Consider the following 26,629-nt stretch of genomic DNA (forward strand, 5'->3'; position numbering starts at 1 on the left):
GCTATTACCTTTCAGGGATGCCTGTGCACTGGCTGTGTCCATTATTTATAACATAATGTATTCATTATGCATTTTATCCCATGCTCCTATCTGCTGATCTCATAACAGGCCCTTAAAAACAATTTTAAGCAATTAATCCTACCTTAATTACAGACAAATATATATAAAAGCCCCAGGACACCTCTTTCTTATATATATGAGAAGTAAGTAAACTTATCTAGAAATAAATCTGGTAATCAGGAAAGAGAGGGACAAAGCCCACCAGCCATGGGAATCAGAACTGGAGACATGCACCTTTTAATCAGCCACAGTAAAATTGCCAGCTTTGTCTGCCTAGAAGTAAGACATGTCTTGCTGCAGCTTCCCTCCCACGACAGGTTCTTCTAATAAAACTGCACCACTAGACGCTGCCTCCTCTATTCTTTTTCACACTGATGATACAAGCCAAGGCTTATCACAGCAAAATACCTTGGTTTTTCTTGCCTCCCTCCCACGGTCCTCCTAACCTCAGATCACTGGCACAGCCATTTTCCCAGTCAACAGGTGTCACCACTGAGCTATCTCAGGTTGTCCCTTGTCCTTTCCTCCTCCAGCTGAGAGCTAGTCCTTCATTCCTGCAGACAAATTTGGCTGTAAAGCCCAAGCTCATCTTAGGACACGGGTGCCAGCTCTCAGCTGCCCCTGGGGAGGATGCATGCACTAACAGCCATGTAACAGGGCAGAAAGAACACAGCAAGTGTCCTGCTTGTTTGATTCTGCTTCGTACCACTAGGGTCACTTTTCACAGTCCCACATGAGGAAATTAGCTGTGGGACTCCCTCCAGCATGAACCAGGCTATTCAGCCTTGTGCATCGCTGCTGCCAGACCCTGCATTTTAATGCAGTCCTCCTAGTCTCTCTCCCTCATCCATATCAACATGATGGTTATTGGAAAAACTCTTGGGGGGGGTGGGGGAGAAGAAGAAAACAATCTCTAGACACAATGAGGAAGCACCTTGTAAATTCCCTACACATTTCTGCTTGTGTAGGAAACACACTCTGTAATTTTGGAAACATTAGTTTCAGTTCTTTTCTGAAGAGCCCTGGTAACATACAGGAAAAAAATACAGTCCTCATTAATACTTGTATTTTATGCAACTTCACTGGCTTACCAGAACTAACTCGTATGTTTAGCATCCACACTGGGAAATCTCACACTTCCAAGGAGTTTGTCTTCTGGTCAAACACAGTGACCACAACTTCTCTGATGCTGAGCACGGGGTCAGCTCTTGAACCAAGGCACACAACTCAATAGAGCACTTTCCCAATTCCCCAGGGAGTGCAGTGCCCGAGCTGGGAACAGGGTCTCTCTGCTCTGCCGCAGGGGCACAGCGGGCATCACAAGTCAGATGCTGCGAGGGATCCAAGAGTGGTACAAGTCCAGCATGGACCTGTAAACATCTGCTTCACATAAACAGCCTCTGAGCAAGGGAGAGAGAGGGAAACGGTGCGATAGTGCAGAGGTGTGCTGCAAACACATTGCAAACACGTACCGCATTCTGTTGCAATAGGACAAGGGGTAATGGTTTGAAACTAAAAGAGGGTAGATTTAGACTAGATATAAGGAAGACATTTTTTACGAGGGTGGTGAAACACTGGCACAGGCTGCCCAGAGAGGTGGTAGATGCCCCATTACTGGAAACATTCAAGGTCAGGTTGGACAGGGCTCTGAGCAACCTGATCTAGTTGCAGATGTCCCTGCCCATGGCGGGGGGGTTGGACTAGGTGATCTTTAAAGGTCCTTTCCAACCGAAACCATTCTATGATTCTATGTTTGTAAACCACTGATGCAAGCCTGACCAAACAGACCTTACAGAGTAACTCCAGATGGCCAAAGCTAGAACAGCCCTGTCTTTTCTGATCTTTCCCGTTCCCCCCATGGAGAATACAGTACAAGGAAGATAGTGGTCTACAAAACACATCATGCCTATCCTTGAAAAGAATTTAATGAAAACTCCTTTGCAAAACCAAGCGAGGACTCAAAGAGTAGGAGCTTTGTCACCCTCAAAATCAATAGAGAAAACTATCACTGGCTTCGACAGATTTTAGACTGGCCCTTAAATGTACCATCAGGGTGGCATTAGCGTATGAACCTTCTGAAACATTTCACAGGGGGGGTCCGTACTAAGCCTTGACTGAAGTTTGTAAAGACTCCTTTGCAGGTCACTGAAAAGGCAGCCTGTCCCTACAAGCAGATGATGCGAATGCACTCCCTGTCCAAACTGCTCACTATACTGTTCACCTGGGGAACGTTTCCCTACCTGCTGAGAAAGACAGGCACAAAGGCAGACACACAAGCCCAAACAGTTACCCCTCACGAGCAGCACAGCAGCACCTCAGCCTTTCTCCTCTGAGAAATGAGCCTGGCCCAGCTCAACTCAGTCCCTCACTCACACAGAGGAAGGGTATCTTTCTAGTAAACCCCAAAACTGGAGCTTTCCAAAGTATTTTAACAAAATAAATAATACTATAGGGGAAAAAAAAAAAGTTTCTATTTTTAACCAGAGATCCTGGCACAAAAGGGCAGTACTCCATATCATACCAGAATCAAGTGTTTGACCCTGTCATTTCTTTGTAAGACTTTAAGAACAGCAGGACCCTCCAAGAAGCGGCATGCGTTCTTTATTTACCCTGAAGTGAGACTCTGCAGACCCGGGTTTAATTCATGCTCTGCTATTAGCCCGTGAGGTGACCTTGGACAAGTTGTTCTGTCCAGATTCTCAGCTGGTGTCAGCTGGCACTGTGCCACCAAAGTCAATTTAAACAATTTGAGACTCCAGTCCTACAGTCCTCAGGTCCTCAGCCTTCCTATCCAAATAGCCCTGCCAAACGGCATGCAGCCCTGCTTGTGAGATGCTTTGGAAATGTGCACGTAAGTGACAGATAGTGGGATTAACAGAACCGGTGCTTCCCTTGAAAAATACACATTTTTCACTAAAATGAAACAAAAAGCCTTTGTTATCTTTTAAAAACTAGCCTTATGATCAAGGCTTTAAGAACAAAACCACCGATGCTGTTGTTTCATTTTGCAGTCTGTTATGCATTAGCTGATGCAAAATCCCTAGGGATTTTAACTTTAGCATACAGTAATGGGTGGTGACCAATACCTTTTTTTCATTCTTCTCCTTTTAAGTTTCATTATCTTTCCAAAATCTTCTCAGATTTCTCTCTCAACTTGCTTTCATTACCAGCAGCATGTCAGAGTGCTTCTTCATCACAACAAGAAGCGGAACACCTGATACCCCCCCTGCAGGAAGGCTGGATTTCAGGAGGGGCTTGCGAGTCACCAGATCTTGTGCTTTTCATCACAGGAAGCTCTTAAGACTGGGAAACTCTAGACAGGCTCTAAAGAAAGACGAAAAAGGACCGATTCCTTCATCAAGATCCATCCTAGCAAGAAACTACCGTGTCTGTGAATGACTTTCTTCCGTAGCAGAACCAGGGCAAAGTTTCCCACATCCAGGTTGATTTACCTCCATGGGTAACATGCACCAGTGTGACCCTCAGACCTGCCCTCCCCACCGCCGGGCTGTCCCTGGCCCGGCTCACCCCCACCACACCAGCTCCTGATCTGTGCCTGCAGTCCAGCCGACCTCCGCTGTCCTCCCCACAGCAGCCTGGGCCCGTGGTGCGGCTCCCGTCCCTTTGGGCGCAGCAGCACCCATGGCCCCCCCACAGCACACGCCTTGTGGCTCCGCCTTGGTCTCACCTGGCACCAACCGGCCTGGGGCGCTGCGACCCACAAGAAATGTATTTTATCTGACCAAACACCCGACGTCCAGGAAATCATAGAATGGTTTGGGTTGGAAAGGACCTTAAAGATCACGTAGTACCAACCCCCCTGCCACGGGCAGGGACACCTTCCACTGGACCAGGTTGTTCCCAACCCCATCCAACCTGGCCTGGAACACTTCCCAGCATAGGGGCATCCACAATTTCTCTGGGCAACCTGTTGCAGTGCCTCACCACCCTCACAGGGAAGAGCTTCTTCCTAATACCTAATCTAAATCTAGCCTCTTTCAGTTTAAAGCCATTACCCCTTGTCCTATCACTACGTGCCCTTGTAAAAAGTCCCTTCCCCAGCCTTCCTGTAGGTCCACTTTAGGTACTGGAAGGCTGCGATAAGGTCTCCCCGGAGCCTTCTCTTTTCCAGGCTGAAAGAGGAAGGGAAACCAGGAGGTCGTGCTGCTTCAGGGGACACCACCAGGCCATGGGCTGCCCACAATTCAGCCTTGCATGTGGCATGGACACCCTGGAAGGCAGTACTCAGGCACATCACCAGTCAGGCATACAGCCACTCATTCCCAGAATAAATCTTTAGGAAAGTATCTCTCAAATAAGTGCTCTTACAGGTCTCCCTCACCCCAGACACAGCATCAGCTCTGTCTCTGCAGGCCTAACCCCAGCGGGAGGTGTAATGCCAGCTACAGGCCACATGAGGATGGCTCCTGAGGTCTCCCAGGTCCATAGGCCTTCCCCCTGAAACATAGCGGCTGCCCCCCAGCAGCAAGCAACACCAAGACAGTACTCCCACAACCTCTCTTTGCTTTTTATCTCAAGAGGATTTTACATTACTCAGTTACGTTCTTGGAAAACTTCTCTACTTCTGAACAAGCTTGACTTGTTGTCTCCTCTGATTTAGTGCAAGAATAAATCCAAAGAACATGAAACTCATAATTTATTTTACTTTGTCAGCAGTAAAATTAACTCAGGAGATTTTTTAAGTATCGCCTCTTCTCCTTCTCCCTCCCCTCCAACAACACTGTTTTCTGAGAAGTCCACAGCAAAGAACACATTGCCATGAGCACAGCTGATGTAACCCCTTTTACATGTGTATCATGAACAAGCAGGCTATATATGACAGTTCACTGGGCTGGAAAGAAGGTCTTTGGGACAAGGGTCTTTTTAGCTCAATTTTCACCCCAGCACTAGCCAGTACACTCAGTATTGTGGCAGGATGGTCTCTGTTCACCTAGACCTGAGACGCAAAACCTGTGCTCAGTCAAAAGATCTTAACCATGGTACCATACGTTGGTTACGCCAAGGGACTAGCTAGTCCACCCAGCTGTCCTGCAGCCTACATCCTTGAGAGGACTTTATGCCACCCCATCAATGAGATCTGTTCTTGCTGTGCAGTTCAGTAAGGCTGCTGTCTGCAGACCTCTATAGCATCCTCTCTGCCGAGCCCTGCAGCAGCACCATGGCACCCTTCCACAGAGAAGGGAGCAGAACATATACGTCAAGTAGGATCATGGCCAGAATCCTGACCAGCTCCTGTACTGCACAGCACTTACTGAGCACGAAAGCAAGGCATTTAAAAACTCTTTCCTACTTGCCACCACCCGGTGGAGTTGCACATCATACATACCTAATCTTTTTTAGCAACAGAAATCAAATGCTATGAGCCTTTTAGTACACGTCATTGCACATAACGTCAATTGACATGACTTATATTCTTGTTTCCCCTAAAATGAACACTTGCACTGTCTCAGCGTGTGCAACGTTCATTTAAAAGAGTTACTTTCTGTCCCGTTCTCCCTGTGAGCTGGCAACAAAATACAAATCAACTATCACAAAGAGGTGCACTTGGAATCGGAAGGCAGATCTTCTCAGAGGAGAAAGGAATGTCCATGTAAGGCTTGTTTCTCCTCCTGCTTTATGTTACAGGATGTTCTGGCCATCTTAGGGAAAAAAAGCAGCTGTGTATCTCTGAGTGAGAATTATTTTAATAGCAGACCCTTCAGTTGTTTGTAGTTCAGTTAGCATGGTTTGGGCTTCCGTATCAAAAAGATTCTTTTCCTGGACTTTAGCAGGCTCTTTCCTAACTGAGCTATTAAAATTTGTTTGCAGTTCTTATTTGATAGGTGATGCCTGCTGCAGGAGCGAACGCTGAGGACAAGCCTTGGCATACCAAAGTTTTCTTTAGAAGAGCACGCTCAGCACTATCCAAACACGTCTTTCTCCTCTTCCACCACTGCAACAGATGAGATATACTGCACTTGCAGAGAACACCCTGCCTGCGCGCTTTTATCCCTCCGCCACCACGGGGCCACAGGAGACTTCCCAGGGCTGATCTGTAAGAACACGTCAATACACTGTGGACTGATGCATAAATCCATCTGCAGATCTGCACTCCATCTGGGGTTGTCATTCCTGTGCCAGGAAAGTCCCACAAACTCCTTTCCTATCTCAGTTTCCCTACTTTATAATTTGAGGACATGCTTACTAGCCTCATTTCCTCCAAAAAGGCCAAGGACTGAGGAATGGCTTGAGTGAGGAAGGATCTGGTTAACCTTATACACACGAGCCCACTGAAGTCAACTGCAGTACTTCACACGGTGCGAGTTCAGCACTCACCCCCTGGATCATGGCCTAACTGCCTATGGACACACAAACATGGCTGTTGGCCAAAGCAGCGCACACACTACTGGAGGTATAGAAAGGTCAGACCAGACTCTGAATCTCAGCCGCGTAGCACAGCTGCTCAGCTCACAGCTCAGCAAAGGAATGTTTCAAAACAACGAAATCTGTGCCTCCAAACGAGTTTTGACACTGCCTTGTGCATAAGAGCGTTTTTCCTTGATGAAAGGTATATCCCCTTCTCTAGACACACACTCGCATCCACTGACACAGCGTCCACGACCTGGCCTGCCAAAGGCAGCCTGCAGAGCTGAGTGAGAGGACAGCGTGGGGCAGGAGGTGCCACAGGAGACATGCTCCTGCTCCCCTCTCCTCTGGGCCTGTGGGCAGTTTCCAGGCCCCAGGCAGGATTTGGGGACCATCTGCTTCCCACAGGCAAGGCTTGTAGGCAGATGACATTCAATCCCACCTCTTCAGCAGTCCCTGTCAGCCAAAAAAGTCCATAAAAGGCAAAGTCCCAGCAAGTACTGTCCCACACAGCCTTCTCCCTGGACACCACATCTGGACTCCTCTTCACCGCCTCCCCTTTTTCAGAAGAACAAGACTCAGGACTTCTCCCTGGAGCCCTTGGTGCAGTGTTCCTAGTCTCAGGGATACCGCCAAAAATTTTAGCTTAAACATCTTCAGTCCATGTCAAGCTTCTGCTTTTAATCCAGCCTGGGGTTGTCTCCAGTTACTGTGGGCTTCTATTCACCAGCCCTTGCTGCTGGATGCAACATCCCATCCTGCTCCCTTTCCTTCCTTGTCCTTCCTTAGCCCCCAACAATGAAACACACTGAGAAATCCCCTCATTTCCAGAGTCTTCTCAGCCTGCTCCTAAAGAAAAGCTTAGCATCTAGAGATTGCACCCATTTTATTTTTAAATCTGAGTGTTAAGCTGGAATCCAGCCACGCTATGGTACGAATGCATTGACTGCATGTATTTAATGTCTCACAGAGGTAGACATGCTCCTTTGGTGTAGTTGGCCCCGTTGCCAAAGCGATGGAGGCCTCAACACCCTCCAAAATCCCCAGGTACAGTGGGTCATCCCATAGCCATCCCCATATGAACGCAGCTCCATCGCTATCAATTTCCAGGCTGACAAAATCAGATCTAACTCTTCCCTGAACAGGCACTTTTCCAACTGCTGTGGAGACTTGACCTGTGGAAGACAATGCAAGAAAAGATAATGTAAACTTTGCTGGGAGACAAGATAAAGGGAGATGGAACTGCCCCTTAGGGGTTTCAAGTAGCTAACTGCAAATTCCGAGTCAGGATGCCCTTGGCAGCAAATAGCACAAGGACAGGCTGTTCAGAGCTGGAGGAGAGACTGACAGTCCAGCAACGATTCCATGGAGAGGCGGAGGTAAAACACCTTCATCCCTTTAGGGTCAGCCAAGAATCCACTCATGAGCTGCAAATTACACACATTTACCGCTTTCATTTTCACAGGATTTCCCTTTGATGCTGCGAGTTATGCAGCTTTGCTACAGACCAGCCACAAAGATTTACTCACTGTGTAACGTTACTCTTCTGGGAGCATGTCTACAGGACATGGTGATTACAGCGGCAGCACTATAAACATCCTGCCCACACCTGGGCATGCCCTCTGCTCCTTCCCATAAAGCCACAGCAGCAGAAAAAAATTAGGATGAGGTTACCAACGGCTCTTGGCATTGGTCTGACTTGACTCGGGGTGATATTAAAGGTAAAATAGAGCAGAACAAAGCTTTTGAAAATCCCATGCTTAAAGACGGGTCTAGAGGAGGGCATGGAAGACAAGGATGGAAAAAGCAAACGCTGCCACCTCCCCCCTCCCCAACCCCCCCTCCCTTTTTTTTTTTTTTTTCTTCCAGAAATGCACCACTGCAACTCAACTGCCTGGTTGCTGGCTGGATAGTGTGCCCCAGAATGGGTGGCAAAGCAGAGTCTGTGACAGCAAGGTACAGCTCCCACTGCAGCGCACATACAATCACTGTGCCTACGGAAGAAAACCTGCATTTTTGCAGAAATCGCCTGAAGAAGTTGCACTGGCTTCTAAGTAACGGCAGTAACAAGATGCATCCCTCAGGCTCTATGCTCCATGAACCCCATGTGGTTTTCATTTGAAAAAACAAAACTCCAAAGTCTTCAGTGACAGGTTTCATGAGACCTGGCTCTCTTCTTCAAGTCTTGTCTTAGGGAAAGCTCTATGAAAAGTAAATTTTCTATGCTTCCTTGTGGACAGGAAAGCTAGAAAGGGTAACTTAAACCACTCCACAGGCACAGAATCCAGAGAAAAAAAAAATTATTTTTCTAGCTACCATAGAGTTGCCATCAATTTAAAGAGAAGAACAGAGACAAAACAGAGAAAAATGCCCTGGGGCTGACTAACACTTTGAAGCAGGGTCAGCTCCAGGAGTGAGAGGAGCCTTCCAGTTGCAGGGCTCACTGCTGATCTCCTGAATGACCCTCTCCCACCCCGGGACAGATTTGTTTTCATAGTCTCACTCCCAGAAGGCTACAGATGCGAGTACCTGCCATATGAAGATACGGCACGTTGAACTGAGCCTTTCCTTTTGAGAATCTTTGACCAAAAATGGGCAGTGTGACCAGCCAGCCTTCTCAACATTAAGGACCATTTAAGATTAGCAGCAAGAGGGAACTACTAAAAAAGGGCTTAGACAAAACCAACAAACCATGCCCACCTTACCATAAGCTCTACTATTCTGACCAAGGGCTCTCTGTTTAGCCATGGCTTGTTAAGATCCCTCACCAAGTCATTTTAGTGTGCTAATTTGGCAGAAAACTTCCTTTATTTATCCTGGGCTAGTTTTCTGCTGGGTTAGCTTGCTGAAAAGACTCAGCTAAGGGCTACCAAAATGCCAGAGCCCATGCAAAAGGAGGCAATGAGGGCAGGACCAGCCACAAGCAGCAGACAGGGCAGGACTGAGCATTTACAGTGAGATCGGCACAGGCAGATGTGGAGCCACAACCCTACCTTCCCTTAATGGGCGCTAAAGAAATAACAGCTGTTGAGTTTTTCTACTATTCGCCATCTCACAGCCCTGCGTTTGCTCTGTTTATGAACGGCTGGGAAGGCCAGCAACCTCCTGCCTTCCTGCCCTGCCAAAGCTGGAACTCCCAAGCATCCCACATCCACGTCCTGAGGACCAAGGTCCTATGATTTTAGATGGCGTGCCGAAGTTTACCTCAGACACCCAGCTTTGGCAAGTTGACCAGCCTGACACACATCCTGGCACTTCCAGACCATTTTAATTAAGTGGACTCCAAACACTGTCAAGTACGGAGATTTGGACGCTTCTAAGGCGGTTCTTCAGGGAGACCCCGCAGCAAGCACAAATTCACAGCCAGGTGTACAAGCCCTGCTCTGTCAATAAGCAGATGCTGAAAGTTAAGCACATCTTTAAGCACGTTCCCCCATGGTCCTTCCAAGCACAGCCACATGCCTCATCCCTGCTGCTCCCTGAGCTGTAAGCTGCTCAACAGAAGACCTCACTCTCTGTCGGCTGTTCGTGCAGGACCTTGAACAAGTACTAAATAAATGAACAAGTCATTTCCTGCAAGGCCAAACAAGCTCCCTGCCAAAGAGGTCACATACCACGCTCTGGCCTGATGCCTCTCCCTAGTTTATGAGGGTAAATTCCCATATCCAGGGGTCCAACGATTACAGCATTACATCTGAGCTAGGATTACTCTCACTGAAGCTAGCATTACGCTTCACTGAAGAGGTGAGGAAAACAACTGCTTTTGTGCTTTCATTGCATGACCTCTAAAGTTCGGTTTGGGTTTCTTGGTTTGCACAAACCAAAACATTCAAACGAAATCAGGGAGTTTTTGCTTAATTCCCAGCTAGAGGACCAGGATCTGTCACACCAAGGTTCTTGAACGCTATTTTGGCAGTAAGGAGATCTGTAAGGAAAAGGCCTTTGAGGCAGGGCCTGTGACAAAGCGGTCAGGAGGAAATAGCCTATGTGGTTCATTCCAGTCTTGTGAGCTCCTCCAACTAGCGCAGGGGTAGAAGGCAGACCTGCTGGGATCTTTGCTTCCCATCTCTCATCATGCCACCCAGGACTGCTTAGATGCTTTCTGTGTGTTATTTTGATATGGATGCTCTCAACCCCCCCACAGCCCACAAGAAGGACCAAGCACCTATAAGTCCTGTAAAAACAGCCTGAGCTTTAGATTAAGTCTCAGAGCTGCTCAAAACACACCTGGCAGGCCCTGCTCCACCATTCTGAATACTTCACTCCCGTCAAGTCAAAACAAGACTTAAAAGCAACCTGAATCTTCCACGCTTGAATCACGCAGGCAACTCCATTTGCTTGGATGTGCCCATCCCCATATGAGTAAGGGCTGCAGAATCAGACCCAGCTTTTCCTTACCGTCCTGCCAAAAACACAGGCACACAGAAAGAAGAAAAGAAAAATCTTACTGACTGAAGCCCGTGTTGTTTTTTCTGTCCATGACAGCAAACTGGTAAAAGGCCTGACTCAGAAGCCTCCCCTGAAAAACCTGAATCATCACAGTTTGGAAGATGGTCTTTTATAATAAAGGAGTCTCTCTGCTCCACTCCTCCCTCTCTTTACAATTTGAGTCAGACTAATGTGGGGGGGGGGGGGGGGGAAGTAGGGAGAAAACGTCATGCTTTGTTTGGCTCTTTCTGCAAGGATGGTAGAGTCAGGTAGAGTTTTGGAAGCAACTCATACTGTTCAAGTTAATGAGAAGTTTCTATAACTTTCCTTCACCTCCAGTCCCCTTCAGCAGCCCAAAAAGCATATGGCAGACCAGTGGCTGGCAGCTGTATTTTGGATCTGCAGGGCTACGTTTGATCTCCGTTACACCTCTTATTTACCAGTGTGACTTCCTTGATGTCAGAGCATAATCATGGACTTACACTGCCTGGAAGAGAGAAAGAGGCACCCCAGCTGTACATTCAATGCCCGGACAAACTTTGTGAACTTAGATTTCTTCTTAATTTGTGGAATATAAAGATCTTTGGAATCACCTTCATATAAACACTATAATATTGTAACACTTTGTTATTACACATCATTTAGCATTAGGATATCTCAAAGCGGCTTGAAAAGGAGGCCTCGTCTTAGAGACCCAGCCAAGTGAGACATGGAGAGATTTAAGTCACCCAGAGAAGCAGTGGGAGCCACCAGAACAGAAACCCAGGCCCTGTGCCCTATCCTCTAGAGTTACACACTACAGACGGTTTATCAATTAAAACGCTGTTGTTACCTGCCTCTTCAGGAAGAGCTCTAGCCTATTTCTCACAGGTAGATACAGGTACACACACTTTCTGAACGAGGCTTTGGCGCCTCGCAACCCTCTGCAAACAGAGGTCACTCGTGACTCAAAAAGCCGTGCTCCTCTGGATACAGGCTGTGGCAGAGACGGTGGCTGAGGGGAAGGGGACTGACTAAGAAAGACAGCAGCATTAAAAGCCAGAACATATCATCTAACAAGGTGATTCAAGCCTAGGGTTGCTGGGCTGGATCACACCTCAATGCAAAGGCTCTACAGAAGCAGCGATCGCTCCAGCGTCTCCACTGCACCCCAATGCAGTGAAAACTATGCCCAGCGTTACGCCACCATCAGTCTCTCTGGCATCAAGGATGCGAGTGAGCTGCGCGTCAGCCACGTACACTGCGTATGCTCCGAATATTACACACCACCTTGCTAGTGAAAACTACCCTGGGAGCACAGGGTAAGGCTGCCGCCTGCTGCCAGGGGAGTGGGAAGGGAGATGCCATTTCATATAAAAGCACTGCGGTCTAGTCAAAAGTTTGCATTTGATCTTAAACCACACATTTTTACACGGGAAAAATATTTAAGCCACTAAATCAAAACGCATCCTCCCACCTCCTACCTAATCATGACACAAATGCAAATTCCAGAGAGCAGGAGGCTGTTGGCTGTAAGCGAGGTTCCCAAGAGAGCTCGGTCACTTAGGTCCCATGAAGAGGTAGCGGATGCAGTGGGCGCTGTGGAAAAATTCCACCTGTGAAACAATTCTTCTCATTGTCACTCCTGGCTCCGCGCAGCAGAAGACACACAGGGTGCCATGACTATCGCGCCAAATGCTATTTCTCATCTCCCGGATTAATTTTAAGCTAACTCTGAACACAGCGTGAGATACTCTCCCAAACTGAAGCAAAACAGCGAGAGCCCTGAAAAAAGTTAGCACTGACAGCTGGGGAACACTTTGGACAATCCCAGCAAAGCACTGACAAATTCACCTGTGGCACCGACCTTTACAGCCTGCGCCTCCTTTACTCGGTGGATGGAGCTCCCTTCCACATCAGCAGGAAAACCGTGTACCAAGGAGAGCGAAACACGGGATGGGAATGTACACTGCCCTTCAGGGAGAAAAGTGCACTCCGTGCCCCGTTTAAAATAGGTCTGAAATTTGCCTCTGCCACGTAATCTACAATTTATCATGTGGCGTAGGCAAGCGGCGAGCAGCCCGTCTGCTCTGCTGGAGGACAGGCTGGAGACAGCTCGGTTTCCCACTGACAGAAAGTGGGAAGAGAGCACAGGTCTGGCCCCACCGGCACGAGAAACAGAGTACGCCAGAGGAAGCACCTTCTCCCTGGCAGTCTTTGGAGTTTACGTAAAAGGAGAACGGTATTAGTGTCACACATCCGCTTACACTGTGTGGGTAGACTTAAATATACTTATGTACATGCATACACCCCTGTTTACTTACAACGATGCTCACCTCTGTCTTTCCTGGCCTTACTTCTCAGAAGCAACCACCACGTTCATGAAAAACAAGCGTAACTTTTAGAATGCATGTATAAAAGAAAGAAAACTGGATTAATTTAAGAGCATTAAAGTCCCGAATCTTAGAAACCCATCCAAGCATTGTTACGCTCCACAAGAAAAACTGCGTTCAAGTCTTAGCTGGTGTTTGTGCTCTTTCCTAAACATCAGAGCATTCCTTACACCATGCTGGACACCGCGAAACCCTTAAGATGCGTCTGTTTATTTAAAAAGCAAATTCAAGTCACGGAGGAGTACGCTCTCCTTCACTTAAAGGAAAATAAGCCTTCCGTAAATTCTGCTTACACTCACATATTTGCAATGCAAAATATAAATTGCTTGCTATCACCCTCTTTGTACGGCTGGCTGCAAAACGAAGCGGGAGACGGCCACTCAACACCCAAGATCGACCGTCACTCTTCCAGAAACCTTTTCCTCTCGGAATGGCACACGGGAGCCCGTTCAAACTGCCCCGACCCCCGCCCCGCAGCGGGAGCGCGGCTGCCCCTGCCCCACCGGCATCGAGCGCCCACGGCCGCGGGCAGGTACCGGCGGCAGCGACGAGCGCGTCCCGTCCCCCGGCCGGCACCCGAGCGCCGGGACCTCTCCCGCGGGAGCCAGGCGGGATCCCGCTCCGCCGGCGCTGCCCGGCCGCGGCCCCACGCAGCCGAGGGCCCCGGCCCCGCGGCAGCTCGCTCCCGCAAAGTTTCTCTCGCCTCCCGGGGGCCGCCGCCGTCCCCCAGCGCCCGGGGAGGGCTCCGGCTCGGACCCTCGGGGCGCGGGGGGGGTGGACGACGGGGGACGACACACGGACGGGGACGACGGACGGGACCCGGCTGGCCCCAGCCCCCGCGGGCTTCGCCTCCCCGTCCCCGGCGCCCACGGAGGGCTCGCCCCCCGCGCCGCGCAGGTGACCCCACCCGCCGCCGCGGCCCCGCGCGCTGCCCGCCGCCCCTCGGAGCGGCCCCCGGCCCGGGCGCAGACTCACCGCCGCGGCCGGCCGCGCAGCCGGCCAGCAGCAGGGCCAGGGCGGCCAGGGCGCCCAGCTGCCCCCGCAGCAGCTCCCCCCGCCGCCGCCGCCGCCGCTCCGCCGCCGCCGAGGCGCCCATCGCGGCCGCTCCGCTCCTCCGCGCCGCGCCGCGCCGAGCCCAGCCGGGGCGCCGCAGCGCCGCCCCTGCCCGCCCCCCGCCGCCGCCCGCCGCCTGCGCGCCGGCCGGCCCACCCACCGCCCCTGCGCGGCGCGGGCAGCGGGCGCGGCCAGGCGGGACGGGGAGGGGAGGGGAGGGGATGCGAGAGAAAAGAAGAGGAGAGGAGAGGATGGATGGGGCCGGCGGGGGCCGAAACTTCCCGGCCGGCCCCGGCCCCCTCCCCGCCGCCGGCGTGCGGGGCGGCTTCCTGGGCGGAGAGGGGGCGGCGAGCCCCGAGACCTGCCCCCCCCCCCCCCCCCCCCCTCCCGCCGGCGGTCCCGTGCGCCCGCAGCTTGCCCGGCCTCCCCCGGGCCGCCGTCCCGCGGCTCAGCGGTGGCACGGGGGGGGTCCTGCGCGCAGCGGGCGTGGGCCGCCCCCGGGAACGCGCGTGGGCTCCGGCTGCGGGCGCAGCCTGCTCCTGGCCTCGCGTTCCTGCGGGCAGCCTTCCCCCGACCCAAGGCTTCCCCCGAACCCCACCACACGCCGCCACAGGTGCCAGACCTGCCCCGGCCGCAACCGCGGTCCTCCCTAGGGCTCGCTTTGCCTGGGCTAACAGGGCTGGCAGCAGCATCTTCTGGGCCAAAACCTTTACCTGCTGTTACAATGTTTAAAAGCAAAAAAAAAAACCACCAAAAACCCAAGCAGCCCTGTGCCCTCTCATCAGCGATTCCCCAGCCTGAACAGGAGGCAGACCTCGCTGCGGTTCCTTCACATTTCATACACTCATACTCTGGAGAATTCTCACCATGAGTTGGTTCCCCCCCGCACACACACACACTCTGCTCTGAACTTTTTGCTGGGTGAGCAACCGCCCACTCCACCTGCCCTTCAAACTGGTCCTGTGCAAGAGCAGGCGAGGGCAGACCTCCCACAGGCGCTGTAACCACCACGCCTCTGGGTGCAGGCCCGGGCAGGGACATGGGTGCAAACCTGTGCCGGCACCCAGGTTCGTGCACTGCTGGGGAGCTGTACCACCGGCTATGACCCAGGACAGCCTGTGCACAGCCGCTTCATCCGTCCACCACTTGGGCTCCCGGCTTTAAAAACCTAAGCTGGCCTGAACCTTTCCTCCCCTGTTCAAAATTGTAATTATTATTGCAGCATTAATGCAAACACCTACTGGCTGCACTGAAACCAGAGTGTTGTGCGCACACGCACACACGAGGAAACAGCTGCTTCTGCAGGGCCTGCAGTTGTGAAGAAACGTCATTATCCCCACACTTCAGGAAGGGCACTGGAGTTGCGTGACGTTATCTACCCGAGGAGGTAGGATGAACGTCCAGCAGAGTCTGGGTTTGAACCCTGTGTCCCTGAAACCAGAGGTACTGTTTGGGACTTTTCCCGGGCCTCCCAGTCCCCCGGTGCCAACACCCTGACAGCAGCATTAGCAAGTGAGCTGGTGACACGGAGAGGCGTTGGCTGAGATCACTGAGAGAGTGCCAGAGCATGGGCAGCGCCGTCTTCAGTGCTAACACACTGAATTAAATCAAAGGAGGTTGATGCAATGATGGAACAGAAACTCTCCAAGAATATTTCAGACGTTTCATCATTTCAAGCTAAAATACTTCTGACAAAAACCCAAGCCGCAAACAGCAGCATGGAGAGCGCTTTCTGGTCCTCGCCTGTCCCCGCTCAGCAGCTCCGCGACTGACAGCAGTGCTCACAACACGCATACAGGAGCTCTGCTCCGACCTGGAGCTGGCCCTCACCGTGGGGAGGCTCTTCCATGCCGCGCGTGGCTGAAGAGGCACCAGGCACTTGCTTGGCAGACACGGCTGAGCTCTGGGACACGGGCACAGCAACAGCCATCCAGCAGCCTCATTTCAATACTCACCCACGTATCAGGCTGCCCACAACAGCAAAACACTTTTGACTGGAGAGCCGCCTTCGGATTAGATGAACAAGAAAGCAGAAGAAATACATCTGTTCCTGTAGTCTAAATATTACCAAAGAGTTGCTAGGGCTAGCTGCACAAAGACTCAGAAATAATATATTTTTTATTAGTTACTAACCATTCTCATTAGAGAGGGTCTCATTCTGGGGTCGGTGTCTCATGATGCACTCAGCTTCCAACCTCTCCTCCAAGGGTTTCTTGCAACTCTGAACTTAATCAGGATGTCAGTTTTCAACACTGCTCTTAAAGATTTATCGATCATGCTCCTACACACAACTTTAGAAATGCTGGCGTCCCTGTTGGCCCCAGGTAGGTAGAGCCAGTTCCCATCCAGCCAGTAAACAGAGTAAGCTAACAACTGTCCCAGGATGTAACTATGGAAGAAGTGGGTTGGGTTGGGTTGGGTTTTTTCCAGGTACGATACACTCCCTTCCCCCTGGCAGGGCAGGTTTTATGCTATGATAAACAACTCTGAAACCTATAGCACTGTCAAACACTACAGTAAGTCACCACAACTTAGGAAAGAGGCCATGCCCGTCTCGTTGCTTGCTCTTGATCGATACCACGTGAAAGCAGTCTACCAGCTTTGGGGTGAGGAGTTTGGGGGTGAATGTCCCCATTGCTGACATGACAGAGCACTATGACAGTACTTCCAAAGTATTCCTTTTAAATCGAAATGTCCTTTTGAAGTCTGTAACTGCTCAAAAATGTGACCCTGAGAGCCACCGCAAAATCATTATTCACCCCTCCATCATAAGCCTCCTTTCCATCCCGTTGCAGAGCTGCTCGCAAATACCAAGCTGTAAGCTTGCTGTGTTGAGAATTAGACTAGGAATATCTGAGAAAACTACGTAGCTTAGGAACAAATTTCCCACTCGGAATCACAAAGTGATTTAGCTAATTCCTTACTAGCATGGTAAGCACTAGCTTGCGAAAGGTTTCCATTTCTGGGGAGCACAAGACAGGAGAATTCCCTCTTCTCTCCCACTGATAAACCAGCGTGTGGGTGGAGCAGGCTTTGAACTGATCTGTCTGCAGGAGGAAATAGAAAGAAGGGAATCGCCGTGGATGTTACTCTGCTGAGAGAAAAGTTCTTATATTTATCTTCTGTAGGAGCCTTCTTCAAGAAAAAAAAAAAGAACTACTAAGGAAAGAACAGATGAGACTAATGTGCTGCTGAATATATAGTTTGCTCTATGTCACCTCTTCCATTTTCTTCCTTTCACTCTTGTTCTTCTTCTGACCATTTCGGTACTCTTTCAAGGAGCATCTCTTGATTGCCTAATATTTGAACGGCGTGGGAACTTAATAATGGGTCACATTTAGGCCATCAGATCATAGCTATGTACCACCTGATTCCACCTCTTCAAAAGAAAATGAGTCTGATGGTCACAGTGCTTTTTGAATGCCAGTCAGCAAAGATGCATATTAGAGGCATTGTGACTGTTGGAGATGGGTTGCATGGTGGGAACCTTCCTGAAATAACCACTGAAGGACTGCCTGGCTGAAACTCTTGTTGGACCTATCAGGCCAGGAACCAGTCTTAATATAGACCAAACTTAACAAGACTGACTTACAAGTCTTAATCAGTGTAACAGCGTTCAAGTGTATATTAAACCTCACCTTGGGGCTGAAAAAGAACAGAGGTGCTAAGGAAAATCTTCCTTTCCCAGACATGTCCTGCAATGCTTTACTGATGCATGTGGATTCCCCACAAGTCACTGCTTGCATCTCTGTTTGCTGCCATGTAGACTGCTCTCCTGGGAGGGCTGTGGAAGTGCTTTGCTGCAGACTCCAGAGGAGGTCCCGTTAGCTTTGCTAGGACCCTAGGAAGTTTCCCAGAGAGCTGGCTCTCAGAGGGGAAAAGATGTGCTTTTGTTCTTTCCAGAGCCTCATCACAGCGTAAAACCACATAAAGCATCGGGAGAAAACTGTGTAAGTCACAGGATACAGATGTGCAGAGATGACAGCCAGATGTGCTTTAGTGGAGCTAAGGAACAGCCACGACTGTTTCAAGGAGAGCAAACAGCCTCGCGTACTTGGCATTTTCCCCTGCAAACTATGCCAAGTTTTGCTCTTCAGACCAAATAGAGATTTTCTTCTGTTTGGACTGTCAGATTATGCTCACAAAGAACTTTCAACCCTGGAGGAAAATATTTAGGATTAATGTGAAGCAGCATCTTTAGGTAGACATTAGCCAGCCAGAATCCAGGCTGCCAGGTATAGTGATCTCCAACTAATAAGCAGCATCCCGAGTCCATTCAGAGGATCGAATGGGGGCTGGACACCAGCGCTCGATAGCTTCCCTGGAGCCTTGCCCAAACACCTGCAGGGTCAGGGACACCGTGAGATTGAACCTGGGCAACACTTCCCATGCAGAGACCAGCTCAGGGCATCTGTGTGGCAGAATCACCAAGTTTTACTGCTGTTGCATTTCATGCACAAAACTGCTGTTGAAGACCTATCTAAGGCAGTCTGGGCAGACCAGAAAGAAATAGCAGGAGGTTTCCTTGCTTTGGGTTTTAGTCTAGGACCCTACTTCTTCAGCACAGTTCCTGTGCCATTCCTCCAACTCTCTGTCTACACAGAAAGTTTCACACTTTCATCTCACGCGTTAGCTGGTTATACATACGTTTTAAGCAGTTTATCGGCAGGGCTGTGGTGGCTGAGCACAGTTGAAGTACGAGATTAAGAGGAATAGGCTATCGGCAGGACGGCGGTGGCTGAGCACGGTTGCTTTTCTCCTGTGAAGTAAGAGGGGCTGGCTTAAACCAGCTGTTTAGCCCACAAGCCTTAGACACGTATCCTCTTTGCAAACCGCAAAGAGGATGTAATTAAATACACTGCTGATCACCACTGATGGCTGCTCCCTCCTTCCCGCATGGGATCTCTTGGTGAGCAGAAAGCTTATATGAACAATCCTCTTCTGCTCCCATGCAGAATTAGCCGTCTTAATGCCATTTGCTGGTGACACCGGTTTCAGTAACTCCAACCGACTTTGTACCGAAGGAGGTCAGGGAGTATGTGTACGCTCTTCCTTTGCCGAGCTGCAGGGACAGCACTGCTAGCTAATGGCCAGCAGCTGAAAGGTGCAATGTCTTCAGTCAGCTAATGGGCAGTGCCACACCAAGCGATGACAAACTATTTCCTACCAGTCATGCACTTGTACTCCAGGTTCAAAGTGGTTCAAAAGACTGTCCCAGCTGATACGATTTCCATGTAAAAAGAGTTTACAGTAGTTTAGGCTATGCCTGTTCCTGTTTGATTTAAGAGCATTTAAATAAGTTTGCAACTGCTTAGATAAAACAGCTTAAGGTCATACCCTTGGATAAAGCTGGGTGTCTTCCTTATGAAGGCTGGCAGTTCTCCTCTATCTGAAAAGCTTGAGCAAAAAGTGTTTGCACTCGCACGCTTTGGGGGAATTCAGGGTTTTAGGGAGGCATCAGTATGACCCAAAGTCTTCCTGCAGCAAGAGGGAGGCCCGTTTCCATCAGAGATGTAACAAAACCACGCTCTCATACTCCCTAAGCAAATAGAGGCAATACCTCTGGCAGACTCATCAGGTCTCCTGGGCCAGAAAAGGCCTTGGTTGAATACACTCGAACCCTGCCAGCATCGCACAGAGAGCAGCTGAGCGGGCGATGGCTGGAGGGAGCTACGGAGGCGGGCAGGGAGGTGAAAGGTGAAGAGGTAGGGGAGCGCTCGGAGGAGCTGCAACACACCAACAGAAATACTAGCAGGATGAAAACATCTGCTGTGCGCTGGATGCTCGCCACAGGGTCCATAGCAGCCCAGGAGCCCCCGAGCCCTGCCAGAAGCAAAGCAGGAGTGTCGGCATGGGGGTGTCATAAAGCCATCTTTGCTCAGCCAAGGACAGAGGCCGCATACTGAGGACAAGGACATTTGTCTCTTCTGGGTTTTGGGCCACTGAATGGAGGGAAACGGCCATGGGAAAAGCAAAAAGAATGATTCCAAACAGCAGTGTAAAAACAGGGCACCAGGTCCGTTCTCAGAACATGCCCACACACGCATCTATAGCATCTGTGTTGTTTCTCCCTCCCATCAGTGACAGGGGGTGCCTGTTGTACGGGAGGGAGCGGAGGCAATGAGCTCTCAGTCTTTCAGCTGTTTAGGAAAATAAACAAGGCTGTGACAGAGCTGATTCTGGCTCGCCTTCACCCAGAGGGTTTTTTGGGAGGTTGGGGGGGGGGGGGGGGTTGTGTATGTTGGTGGTTAAAGGAGGGCAGCAGCATCTGGCTTTCTTACTCCATTTCTCTTCCGTACTCTCTCTTAGAGAGATTTTGCTAAAGCTTTCCATGTCCTCTCTTTCTTAAGTGAAGATTCACAATTAAATAAATACATGAACAAATAGATTAAAGAAATAATATATACTATATTTCTATGTGTATATGTATTTGTCCCTTTTTGAGGCTTGGAAATATTTTCTTCTCCAGCCCCACCCCCCCTTTTCAGGTGCTATTTTCCCTTACTGAGGCCAGCCAGGGTGGGAGCTGGACAGGCAGGACGGAGCAGGAAAGCCCTCCTCTACCGGAGCCCCCCAGCTGTGGAGCCCCCTGAGCCATTTCCAGGCTGGGGCACGCAGCACTTCCACACCGTCGCTCTGGGACCAGTGCACGGGTGACGGCACTACCCAAGGTCGCCCACCGTAGGGGTGCCTTCCCCTCTCCCAGGGTACCAGAGGCGAGCAGACAGCAGGCTGCCAGGTCTTGCAAGAAAGGCAGCGCTTGCCTGGGCCAGCATCCAGAGGGGGAAGCCTGCAAGGAGCGCTGCGAGCATTTCCACTTCAGCAGAGAACAGTCTCTCCTCTTACCACATCGAGCCATTGCTCCGGCACTACGCTACCAGCAATGGCTGTCAGCGATCCGTCACTGCCTCCAGCTTTTCTCGGTTCCTGCCTAGCCAAGATTCTCCTCTGCCTTCGGACCTACACGGTGCGCTCCCTTCCCAGGGCCACTGCAGAGGCTTGTCCCTGTGGTTAAGCCTCTGCTAGCGGCATATCTTTGAGAATATCTACTATTTCAGCGGCAAGGAGAAGTAATTACTGAATTAAGTCTGCAAAGCATAAAAGCCAACTAGGGTTCTTTCAGGATGAAAGAGGCAATAAAAACGCTGGTATTAATAGAAAAATATTTGTTACTTCATGGGATATCAGGGCTTCCTGTGGTTTGAGGTTATGTCTTGCATAGCTCGTTGCTGAACGCCTCAGGATGAGTCTGCTTTCCTTTTTTTCTTTCAGCAGCCAGCTTGTTCGCTCTCAAATCAACGATCTGGTTTACAAATAGAGCAATTCTGCATCTCCTTATCGGATGTCCTTTCGCGCTCTGCTCCACTTCCGCAAGCACGCGCAGACGCCAACTAGGCTGGTGGTGCATCTGTGTGCATCATGCCTTGGTGAAAGGCTGTAGAATAACAACTGGTCTATAGAAAAGCACATTGAGAGCTGCTATTTTACCTGCCTGATAGCGCTAGAAAACAGCAACATGTAACAAAATCAAAGGGCAAAAAATTCAAAACAAATGCAAATGAAATCCTATTACACCCAGTGAAATTACCCTGGAGGACCCTTTGCCACAGGAAGTTGTTTCTGAGGCCAAAAAAATTTCTGAAATGCAAAAGTAGGCTGGGTAACTGTGTAAATACTGAGAATAGCAGTGTCAGAATTAATCCTAACATTAGTATATCCACAGTTCACAGTTTACAGCCTGTAAAAGTCCTAGAAAAAAAAAAAGATCAAGAAATCTAATGCAAAGCATAGATCACCACTGATCCACCTGCACCTTTAGTGCTGGAAACCCCTGTGGTAGCCTGCCTGTGAGGGATGCTGTCCTCCAAAAAAGCATCGCAGGTCAGAGATGCTGGTGGGATGCCAGACTTTGCCCCCATCTTCCTCACATGTCCCTGTCCCCTCAAGGCCCACTCTCGCAGACGACAACTCTCAGATTTTTCATATGAATTTTTTCTCTTGGCCTGTATGAAAGCACCTTCTGTTTGCTGCCTTTCCTGAACTCCCCTGCTGCTTCCCTGTTGAACGCAATGACTCGATAAGCTCTTTATGACAGAAACTCTCTCCTCTGCCCGGGCCTCAAGCTGCTAATGCGATACTGGTCACCATTGCAGGCAAAGCCACTGGCGTCCCAACACTCACGCTACAGGTTATGAGTAAGACACACCTGAATCCTGCTGATGCATCAAGCCTCATGGCATGCTGCTGGGTCACGAGGCAGGTGAAGGACCTGCCGTGGGAATCATGACTTCCAGCTGTGCGCTGCTTGGCAGCAATGCAGCTCAGCAAACTTTGTCCTCTTTGAGAGCCACGCTGTCCCAGGACAGCTGGAGAGCTGCTCCAGGGAAACACAAAGCAAAGATGCCATGGCAGGCTGCACCAGCCTGCGGAGAGGACCACATACAGCACACCTTCTCCCTTCCCCAGCGCTTTGTTCCACCTCACGTGGTCCCTGCCAGCCCACTTCTCCTCCTTGTCCCGGTCCCTCCGAACAGCAGCCCTGCTGCCTTCCAGCATTTCAGTCGCTGGAACAGTCGATGTTCAGAGGGAACATCCTCGAGCTTGCTGAGCGAGCACTTTGGCCATCACCCAGGTCTCTCATAAGGCCGCTGAACAGCACCAACCTGAGGAGTGCCTCTTTCAGCAGCTGCCAGCTGGACTCCACGCTGCCGATCGCATCTCTCCAGGCCCAGATCCCCGTTCTTCTTTTAGCCCCCACGCACTGAGCAGTAACTGCAGCGAGGCAACTATAAGAAATAGCAGCTGTCTTCATACAGACGCAAACTGTGCCCTCCCCACTGACCTGGTAATGCTGGACAGTGGTTTTCTTATACTTCTACAGAGGTAAGAAAAAGCAAAGAGCAATGACTGCTCAGCACGTGCCCTGAGCCCGGGGGTGCAGCAGTATCTGTCGCTCACCTCGGCATCTCCAGCAAGTCCTGTCGGAGAGCCCCTTGCCGGGTCCTTATTGCCCTGGCACTGCAGGTCCCCAGCTGCTCTGGGGTGACCCTGGTAGCCTCCCCCAGACCTCTCCCTGGGAGTTTCCACCCGGCAGCAGACAAATCTTCCTTTCCCCCACCATCTCGATAGCGTTCCTGGGTTTAGCGAAGGCTGGAAATGGCTACTGCCAGCACGGCAGAGGAACTTGTGGTCTGCAGGAGAGGTGTAACAGCTGTAAACCCTAGGGGCTGTTTGTTCCCTTAGCACTGGAAGGACCTGTACATGGCAGAGATCCCTGGGCTAATCTATAGGTCCATATCCGAAACCGGCTCATCAGCACTTCACATATTAGCTGATGCAATCAGATCACAGTGTTGCGACTTCATCAGATAATTCCCAATTATAATAAGAAATGTTGCTGCTTGGCTCAATGAGCTAAACTTACTGGCCCAGCTGAAGTAGCTTAATTAAAGTCACTGGAAGGAAGCTGTGCTCATCTTTCCTGTGATTAGATACATGGTTTATAGCTTTTTTTTTTTCCCCCAATTCCAGATATAGGAGAAGATGGACAAGTTTATGCAGGAAGCTTCACTGGCATCCTAAACTGTGAATGAAACACACCTGAGTTGACAGAAGACCAAGAGAGAGATTCAGTAGGGATGTTACCTCCTGCCCAGTGGCAGCCCTCACTTCTCCGCCTATAAAGATGGTGCTTGACAAAATTTGTTAACAGTTCTCAACAGCCGAGCACAAATATGTTCAAATGATTATCATCGGCTTGTGACCCAGCCTGCTCCGGAGTACAGCAGCACTGCTTGAAAGCCTGCCCGTGACTCCCTAGAGATGCTAGCAGGTTAGTGCATCTGCGGTGCTCTGCAGAAGACCACTTGTGCTGTAGAGATTGGCTCTTCATTTCCAGAATAAGCAGTAAGAACATGCAAACAGATAAACTCCTACTCAGACTCAGCTTCGGCTCCATTTCAGTCTCTCTGATTTATCAGTCAATGCATCTCAAAGCCTGCATGTTGCTCCTGGAGACATCTAGTGAGTAGGCAGTGTAATGCAAACTAACACAGCCACCTGAAAGCACTTTTACTGAGAAACTTGCCTCCCACACGATATATGAAATAGAACATTGCATTTCTAGTCTCTAACATACACCTCTATCAGCTTTGTTAAAATAAAATCTTTCATTTGCTGTGGTGAACATCAGATTTCTTAATCTTATGCTGAACTATAAAACACAGGCTTAAACACATGGGAACCTTGACTCCTCCAGCAACGACATGGTTCGATGCATCAGTTGTAACATCTGCCAAGGCACTTCACTAAGACTCGGTGGTTTTCACTGCACTGAAAATTAGGGTGCACTGGGGATTGCTGTCCAGTCCGTAGCACATATGGCCTCAGAAAGCAAGTACAAACCTATTTTTGAATGGAAAAAGAGAGGAATCCCCTCCAAAAAAACCCCAGGAGACCAGAACTTATGGGCCAGGAGTGTTCAGGTCACCATTGCCCATGTGAGTAAGTAGCCTGCCCAAGGGCTGTCAGAGCTGCTCCCGTTCACGTCCCAAAAGACAGCAGCAAGGGAACGAGGTAGAGGAAATCCCTGCAGATTTTCTCCCTCTGGAAGGAGGATGAAAGGGAGCCCTGGCATTCCTGTACTGTCCTTTCGGACAAGGGGGCAACTCAGATCAAAGAGAGCGTGGTGACTGCAGCAGGAAGCTGAGGAGCCATCTTCAATTCCAGCTGTCAAGACCAAGGGACGCAAGTGCAGGAGCAGAGTGCCCGTGGGCAGAAGAACCTGTCGGTCTATCAGTCAATTAGTTCCATGGCCCTGGTGGTCATTTCTAACACAGAAGGAGCTGTGTGGATGTCTGCTGATACAGCAAGTCCCAGCACCATCATCATCCTCTACACAAAGTGCTCTTCTGTGCCTAGAGTACGCTGGATTTGAATTAAGTGACTTGATAATGTAAATCAGCAATTCTTCATACAAATCATCAATTTTCAATTTTGTTTTGCGGTGGTGGTTTGGGTTTTTTTTAGGCTACGGAAAGAGCAAGTATAGTCCATTGATTGGTGTAATTCGACATTTCCTTTTTGTGCAGAAAAGAAAATAGTGGGTCTATGCAGACATATTTAAACCACTCCATTAATTTAAGGGCAATTTTACCTGTTAATTGTGCCAAGGTTAAATATGTACAAAACAGCTTTTAGAATTTTAAAAAAATAGTTTAAAACTTCCTTAAATGGATACATAGCAGCAATGAGTTCATCAAAACATGTTTTACATTCCAAACTAGCAGACTGATTACACTAAAGCTGTAGCATAGTTATTATATGTTGCTAATGAAATAGATTTGATCGCTTACGGTCAGCAAATCCTTCAGCATTTTAGGCCTAGTAAATATCATCGTGTTTTTTATACATGTAATGGAAGAAAGAAACAAGCTCCTTGATGTCTCATCTCCTCAATAACACCTCAACCCAATTTAGCTGAAATATTTGACCAAGTTCTGGACAGAAAATATTCTTTAGAAGTCAGTGGGCAAGGATGATCCTGTTAAGTTTTGAGAAACAGTTTGTCACTTCCACAAGCTGCATGCCTTGACTTTTATAAAACACTGATAGCAAACCTGTACTCTTACGTAGTATTTAGTATTTTGTTTAACTAGATTGAGATACATTTGTGCCTGCAAATTGGTAGCTATAATTTAGTCACATTTACTTTAAAATGCTTTATCTTAAAATACAATTATATTTTTTAAAAAAATCTACCAGAAATTAAAATCCATCTAAGTACAAAAGTTCTACTTTATTTTAAAAAGCATCTTTGTTACTCAGTACACTTATAAAATGCAGTATAAACCTCTGGCACTTCCAACAACAGGGAACAGGACAGCATGGGTACCCGTCCCGTGGGACTCCAGTAGCATCCCTGCACAGAGCCGATAACCCCCATCCAGTTTGCAGCCAGCAACCGCCACCGTTCCAGACACGCTATCACGGCCAGCAGGAAACAGCCGGCACATCCAGCCCAGATGGGAAGGTCCCACCATGTGCAAAGACCAAGCCTCTCCCAACAGGCGCTCGCTCCCGTTTCTCTCCTGTTCTTGGTTTGGAGCCTGGGGCACGAATACGAATGGGGGGGCTGCAATGTGCACAGCCAAAGTCAGCAGCCATGCTGTGCTGAGCTTCAGGTGGCTCAGCTGCCCAACGCCGTCAGGGTTTTGGGAAGCCCTTGGCCAGATCCTCAGTGCTGTACCCCAGCAGCATTAGATGGCCAGGAGACAGGAGCAAGCGTAATTAAAAGGTATTTGAGCGTACTCCGCTGCTAGACCCTTCACTCTGCCACACATCACCTTAAC

General features: G+C 49.6%; 1 protein-coding gene across 5 annotated transcripts in view; it reads right to left on the reverse strand.

The window, feature by feature from the left end:
• Positions 1-19,113, reverse strand: part of SLC24A3 (solute carrier family 24 member 3) — a 185,201-nt gene extending 166,088 nt beyond the window's left edge. For 2 of the 5 annotated variants that reach the window (XM_049801139.1, XM_049801136.1), the window contains exon 1: positions 18,927-19,113. The gene's annotated coding sequence lies outside the window, so the exon portion shown is untranslated. Of the gene's footprint in view, positions 1-14,201; positions 14,295-18,926 lie in introns of those variants that run through there. The other 3 variants (XM_049801141.1, XM_049801140.1, XM_049801138.1) reach the window with 2 other exon arrangements.
• Between the last annotated feature and the right edge of the window lie 7,516 nt (positions 19,114-26,629).

The sequence above is a fragment of the Accipiter gentilis genome, chromosome 5 (assembly GCF_929443795.1).
Source record: "Accipiter gentilis chromosome 5, bAccGen1.1, whole genome shotgun sequence".
Lineage (NCBI taxonomy): Eukaryota > Metazoa > Chordata > Aves > Accipitriformes > Accipitridae > Astur > Astur gentilis.